Source organism: Penaeus monodon, unplaced genomic scaffold (genome assembly GCF_015228065.2).
Source record: "Penaeus monodon isolate SGIC_2016 unplaced genomic scaffold, NSTDA_Pmon_1 PmonScaffold_7529, whole genome shotgun sequence".
Taxonomy (NCBI): domain Eukaryota; kingdom Metazoa; phylum Arthropoda; class Malacostraca; order Decapoda; family Penaeidae; genus Penaeus; species Penaeus monodon.
Window position 1 is genome coordinate 7501 of NW_023662693.1, and position 7823 is coordinate 15323.

General features: G+C 30.2%; 1 pseudogene; it reads left to right on the forward strand.

Annotated features, from left to right (window-relative positions):
• Positions 1-7142, forward strand: part of LOC119571698 — a 12282-nt pseudogene extending 5140 nt beyond the window's left edge.
• Positions 7143-7823: the final 681 nt, after the last annotated feature.

Sequence of the window (7823 nt, forward strand, 5' to 3'; positions counted from 1 at the left end):
TCTTTCTCTCTCTCTTTATCTCTCTTTATATCTCCCTCGCTTTCCTCTCTCTCTCTCCTCTCTTCTCTCTCTCTTTCTCTCTCTCTCCTTCCCCTCTCTCTCTCTCTTCTCTCTCTCTCTCTCTCTCTCTCTATATATATATATATATATATATATATATATATATATATATATATATATATATATCTTTATCTCTCTCTCCCTCCCCTTTTTATCTCCCTCTCTCTCTCTCTACTCTCTCTCTCTCTTCTCACTCTCTCTCTCTCTCTCACTCTCTCTCTCTCTCTCTCTCTCTCTTCTATTATCTATCTATCTATCTATCAATCTATCTATTTTCTATCTATCTATCTGTCTGTCTATCTATATACTATCTATCTGTATTTTTCTTTATCTCTCTCTCTATTTTTATCTCTCTTTATCTCTCCCTCTCTCTCTCTCTTTATCTCTCTATCTCAAACCTTTATCCCTCTTTATCTCTTTGTCTCTATCTTTATCTCTCTATCTCTCTATCTCTATCTCTCTCTTTTCTCTCTCTCGTGTAAGTCATTCTGTCGAGGGTAAGCCTGAAATTACCCACCCAAGCGGCGGATGGCGGCTTAGGGCCGAAAGAATGAGGGAGGGGCCCTGTGAGGAGACTTATTGTCCCCTGCCCCCCGGGAACTCCCTTTAAAAAAGGGTCTGGGTTTTGGTTTTCTTTACTTCTTTTGAATGAATAAAAAAAGAACAAAACGAGTACCCCTGGAAAATAAAAATTAAATAAAAGAAAAAAAATACGGATTCTCGTTGAAAGGAAAGATAAATTAAAACGGGACTTGGTTCTAAGATTGGGCATCTCTGGTGTGCTGGCCATTGTAAAAAAAAAAAAAAAAAAAAAAAAAAAAAAAAAAAAAAAAAAATTTTAAAACCCTTTTTTAAAATTTAAAGTATCCACGTCCAGCATTTTCCCAAAATGGCATAAAAAAACGGGTCAACACAACCTTTTCTTTCTGATCCCCGCGCGCCACGTAAAAGGGTAAACCGGGGACACACAAATACCAAGTCCAGAGAAGTACCCTATGGGTTTTTTTTTTTAAGCTATTTTACGAATGGGCCACGTCATGGAAACAGTTATTTTAAAAACAATGATACATTTTTCAAAATATTTCTGAAAAAGTGGCATTAATTATCAATAATAACAAAAAAACAGATATCAGGGGGTCGGGGAACAAGTATTAGTGTGGTGGATGGGGTATGTAGAGGACGGAACTTGAAAAAGGACGAAAAATAAAAAATAAAAACAAGCAAAAGATGAAATGAAAAAATGGGAAGAGATTTTCCGGGGAAAAGAAAAAATAGAAAAAGAGGGGGAATTAGGGAAGGGAAAGTAAGGAAAGGAGTAAATTTGAAGAGAAAGGGGGGAAATTTAAGAGGAAGGGGGGAAAAAAATAACGGGAAAAAGTGAGAGAAACAACGAAAATAGTAAAAAGACAAAAAATAATGAGTAGAGTAAAAAGGGTACGGTATCAAAAATAGGATACCGAGAGAAAAAAGAGAGAGAGAGGTGAAAAAGGTGGGAAAAAGGTAAAGGGGGATAAAGCAAAGGGATGTGTAGGGGGACAAACAGCAAGAGGGAGGAAAAGGGGGGGAAGGGAAAGGGTTCGGGTCGGGGGTTTATAGGGGCCTTTCCCCCTTTTTATTTTTCTCTTTTTTCTTCCTCCTCTTACCTTCTTTTTCCTACCTCCTTCCTTTTCTCTCCTTCTCTTTACCCCCAAAACCCCTTTTCTTTTTTTCTTTTCTTCCTTTTCTTTTCTCTTCTCCCAATTTTTCCCCCTCTTCTTTCTTTTTTTCTCCTCCTTCCTCCCTTTTTCTCTCTTCCCTTTTTTATTTCAAGTGCCCCCCCGTTTTTATAACTTATTATCCCTTTGGTTTCCAAAAAGTCCGTTTCTTTGGAACAGAAAAAATTTTGATAATTTCCTTTAAAAAATTTGGCAAAAAGTTTATATATTGGTATAGCATCTATTTCAGCTTTCTTGATTTTGTGGACCCGAGAAATCTTAACGATTCAATTTTTGGTTTTTCCCCACAGGGTAAAAAACCCCTGAGAATCGATGCTTTTAATGTGGATCCTCTTCCTCCTTGACCGTAGGGGCCCCAGCCTACTCCGGTAGGGGAGAAGGGCTTTTGTGTACCCCGGATTTTTTTTCATCTTTTCTAACCCCCCATTTGGTGGTGGAGTGTGTTTGGTGTGGGGGTTTTAATTTATTTTTGTAGGTGGTACAATAATTATTTTTTTTATATAATTATATTTTAAATAAATATTATATTTATTATTTTTGGGGGGTGTTGTATGTTGTAGTTGTTGATGTATTTTACCCCCATAATTTTTTTAAATTTTTATACTATAAATTTTAAAATTAATAAAAAAATTTAATAATATTTTAACATATATATAAATATACAAAAATTATAAATATGAAATAAAAAAAATAAAAAAAGAATATATATTATAATATTATTAAATTAAAATATTTGAATAAATATAATAACATTATTACATATACATATATAGTATATATATTTAATATAAAAAATTTAGGGATATAATTTACAAAAATCCTTTAATATAATATATCTAAAATATATCTATTAAATTTCTTTATATCTATATATATATATTTTAAATATTATAATTATTATTTAGGGGTTATATATACATAATATAAAAAATATATATATATATTATTAAATAAATTATTATGTTGTGGGAAAAATTTTTTACTTTTTAATTTAATTTTTATAAAATTTATGCCTGTATGTAATATTTTATATAAATTTATATAAAAATATATTTATATATTAATATTTTTCTATTTACCCCTTTTTTATATATGGATAATATATCTATTATAAAATATCTTGGGAAATAAATATTATATTATAAATTATAATTATAATAAAAATAATATATATTTAATATATTTTTTAAATATAGATTTTTTAAAGGGGTATAAATAAATTTATAATTTTATATAATATATATAAATAGAATATATATATTGATATTTTTTATATATATTTTTTTCTTTTGGGGAACTTATTATATATATTAATAAAATATATTTAATATTTTAAAAAAAATTTTGGGGTTTTTGGGGTGTGGTGGGGTTGGGGGGGGGTGGGGTTGGGTGTTTGTTTTGTTTTTTTTTTTATAAAAAAAAATAAAAATATATATATTATTTAATAAGGAAGTGTTTGGGTGTTTTTTTTTGTTGGGGGGGGTTGTTTTTTTTTGGTGGGGTTTGTGAAGAAAAAAGTTTTGGGGTTGTTTTGTTGGTTGTGGGGGGGTGATAAATAAAATATAAAATTATTATATATATAATTTTTTAATATATTATTAATATATAAATTAATATAATGGAAATATATTTTATAAATTTTAATATAATTATAATATAATATAAAAAATAAAAATTTTTATTATATGTATATATATTTTTTAAAAATAATATTAATATTATATATTATATAATTTAAAATTTTATATAAAGTTTAAAAAAATAAATTTTTTTTTATATAATATATATATATATATATATTAAATATTATGATATTTATAATATATAATATTATAGATATTAAATTTTTAATATTTAATATAATTTTATATTATAATATACTATTAAAATTTTTTGTTTTTTATATTATATATTATTATATTTTAATATATATATATAAAAAATAAAATATAATTAATAATATTTAAAATATATATATAAAACAAAAAATTTTTTTTTTTTTTTTTTTTTTTTTTTTTTTTTTTTTGTTTTTTTTTTAATATAATTAACCCAATAATTTAAAATAATATATTTTATATATATATTTAAAATAATTATAATAAATAAATAATTTTTTTTTTTTTTTATAAAGTATAATAATTATATATATAATATATAAATATTTATTATTATTTATATATAATATTTTTAACTCAAAATAAAAATTTGTGTTTTTTTTTTTTGTTTTTTTTTTTTTTGTGTGTGTGTGTGTGTTTTTTTTTTTTATATCAAATAAAATAATTTTATATATATTTATTTTTATATATATTTTATATTTTTTTTATTTTATTATATAATTAAGGTCTATCCAAAAATTTAAAAAACATAAAATCCATATTCCAACTTTTTAAAACCCTTAAAAAAAAAAAAAAAAAAAAAAAAAAAAAAAAAAAAAAAAAAAAAAAAAAAAAATTTTTATATTATTAATTTTTTATTTTTTTTAATTAATTTTTTATTAATTATTATATAATATAATATATGTATATATATATATATATTTGTTTTGCGTTTGGTTGTGGTTTGTGGGGTTTAAAAAAAAAAAAAAAAAAAAAAAAAAAAAAATAAATTTTTTTTTTTTTTTTTTTTTTGGTTTTTTTTTTTGTGTAAAAATTTTTTTTGTGGTGTGGGTGTGTGTGTGTTTGTGTTTTTGGGGGGTGGGGGTTGGGGTTGGTTGTTTTTTTTGTTTTTTGGGGGGGTTTGTTTTTGGGGTTTGGGGTTGTGTGTATGTGTGTGGTTTGTGTGTTTGTGTGGTTGTGTGTGTGTGTTTTCTTGTTTTTCTTTTTTTTTTTTTTTGTGTTGTTGTTGTTTTTTTTTTTAATTTTATATATTATATATAAAAATATAATATATTTTAATATATATATATATATAATTATTTATGTTTTGTATTTATAATATATAAATTAATATATACATAATATTAATCTTAATATATAAATTATATATATTAAAATTATATAATATATATTTTTATATATAAAATATTAATTTTTTTTTTTTTTTTTTTTTTATATATATATATATAATATATATATATATATATTTGTATAATATCTCATATATACATATATATAATATCTATATAAGCATTGTATATACATACATTCATATACATGTATATATAATACGTAATGTATATATATATATATTGTGTGTGTGTGTGTGTGTGTGTTTGTGTGTGTGTGTGTGTGTGTTGTGTGTGTGTGTGTGTGTGTGTGTGTGTGTGTGTGTGTGTGTGTGTGTGTGTGTGTGTGTGTGTGTGTGTGTGTTTCATTTATATATATATATATCATATATATATATATATATATATATATATATATATATATATATATATATATATATATACATATATATATATATTTGTATAATATTCATATATATACATATATGTAATATTTATATAATGCATATGTATATACATACATTCATATACATGTATATATACATACGTACATACATTCATACATACATACATGTGTATATAAAAGTATACACACAAACACACACGCGCGCACAGTCACCCATACACAGACTGATACATTGATTAGGAACTTAACCTCATTACGCTTTCCAGCATTGGCAGATCCCATTAGGCAGGCGTTTCCGTTCTCTCAAGTTGTGGTTCGTCATGCGGCTGTATGGCAGGCAGGGACTGCAGAAGCACATTAGGAAGCAGGTAACTCACAGCTCCGTTGTGTTGAAAGCATAAGTGCATCCTGTGTGTGTCTGTATGTGATCATGATAGTGATATGTATGAACGCCACGTGAGATGGACTTAGACGGGTCAATGAAAGGGGTCTTAGCTTGCTGGTTTATTGTTGAAGGTAGATGTGAGACCCCCAAGAGACACCCCATGTCCCCGCGTCTTGGACGAGGTGTGGAGCTGGACCCTGTGTGGCTTGGCCTGTCTGCCGTGTCTCTGTCCTTTGACGAAAGTGTCCTTTTATGCGGCGGCTCCATTCGAGGATGTTTATTTCCGTCGTAGAAGTGTCAAAATAGAAAGCCAGACAAGAATGTCCGCCCAAGGAGGAAGGCAGCTGCTGGGGACAGAGGTGTGAAGTGTACCATCCGGTCTTGGTCTGTATTGTTTACATCGCTCGAATAAACATGAATAATATAATGAAAACAACCAAACATAACAATAATAAAATAAACTCGAAAACAATCATTTGTTCAGAGAGAAATGATATATACTAAACTGTGTATGTGGGACAAAATGATAATAGACAGAAAATACTAATAACACAATATATCAATCACAGGAGGGTTAGAACAGGGGAATGAGTTGTGAGGTGAAGGCGTGTCTGATCTCAGTGTGTGACCATTTGTTTTTTCTGTAGGAAAACAGTGATTGACAGCGAGAAGTTTATAATACAGGTTAGTAGTGTGTGTTCGTTGAGAGAACTTGGTAGCGATGGCTGGGCCTGAAGGGAGGCGAGGAGCACTTCGACAGAGTACGTTTGTCAGCAGATAGCGTGGATCTGCAACAGGCGTCGGTAAGAGCGTAGTAGTAGGCGAATTAGTGTTTGCGTTGTGAGGTTTTTAATCATCGCTGCCATCAGAGTATGAACGACACGTCAGAGCGTTGGACGGGTCAATGAAAGGGGTCTTAGCTAGCTGGTTTATTGTTGAAGGTAGATGTGAGACCCCCAAGAACACCCCATGTCCCCCGGGTCGAGGACAAGGTGGTGGAGCTTGGACCCGTGTGGCGTGACCGTGCCTCGGACAGAGGTGTGAAATATACCATCCGTCTTGCTCTGTATTGTTTATATAGTGTGTGTGTGTGTGTGGTGTGTGTGTGTGTGTGTGTGTGTGTGTGTGTGTGTGTGTGTGTGTGTGTGTGTGTGTGTGCGGTGTGTGTGTGCACGCGCGCGAGTGTGTGTGTGTGTGTGTTGTGTGTGTGTGTGTGTTTGTGTGTGTGGTGTGTGTGTGTGTGTGTGTCTGTGTGTGTGCGCGCGCGTGTGCGTGCGTGCAAGTATACAGTATTCATATGGTATTTATTCTTCAGATAGCATTGGCTCATGAGTTCGAAGCACTGGTACGCGAGACTCTCGCTTCGAAATCTTCTTCCCTGTTACTCTTGGACTGGTGTGCTTTCGCCTCAAGGTAATTCAGTATCAGTTTCAATACATATATTCGACATATATTTGCTGTTATCGTGATTAACAGTCTTTCATGATCAGCGTTGCTTCTGATAATTTGAAACCATGTCCACCATCAGAACGAAAGCAATGACGTGAATGATAGTCTCCTGAAAGTGTCAACGCAGGCGGCGTCATCCACATGGTTCCTTCCAAGGCCAAGGACACGTACTTTCTCAGGTGAGCGAAACTCCTGGTATACTCCACTGCTTTAACATACATGTTAGACTAGGCACACTGCGCAAAATAGAAATATACACACACAATCTCTCCTTGCACATTCTGAGAACAGAAATCTACATATAGTATGTATCAGATGTAATTCAGGAAGATATCTGGGTAACTGTACAAAGCAGTTTACTTCATTCACTGCAGGCAGTCTACAGACACCCTCAGGGTATTTCTGATTATTTTGGATTTTTTTAGAGAAATGTCAATTACAAAGAAACCTGTCTTCATCTTAAATTAACTAAGAATGAATTTTTAAAATCAGATTGTCAAGAACTAATAAAAACCCACTAGTAATAGATGTTAAAATAAGAAGTAAACATCCTGCTCTATACAGACGTCATCCCATGTCATGTTGATGATCATGAAGAGACTCTGCTAAAACAGGAAATGACAGAATTCCAAATTAACACGGAAGACTTCTTTGCTAAACTCAAAAACTCTTATTTGAACAAACGGTTGCTTCAACTTTTAATAAAATACCTGCACAAAACAAGTGCTTGGGGAGCGGACAACAGTGCTTTCCTTGACCAAAAACTCTACCTGGAACGGGGCTATCTGTTATTATCAATCTCTCGTCACCATTGACTTACCACATGACATTGTTACAACAGTTTTTCAAATCTAGAGATACAGG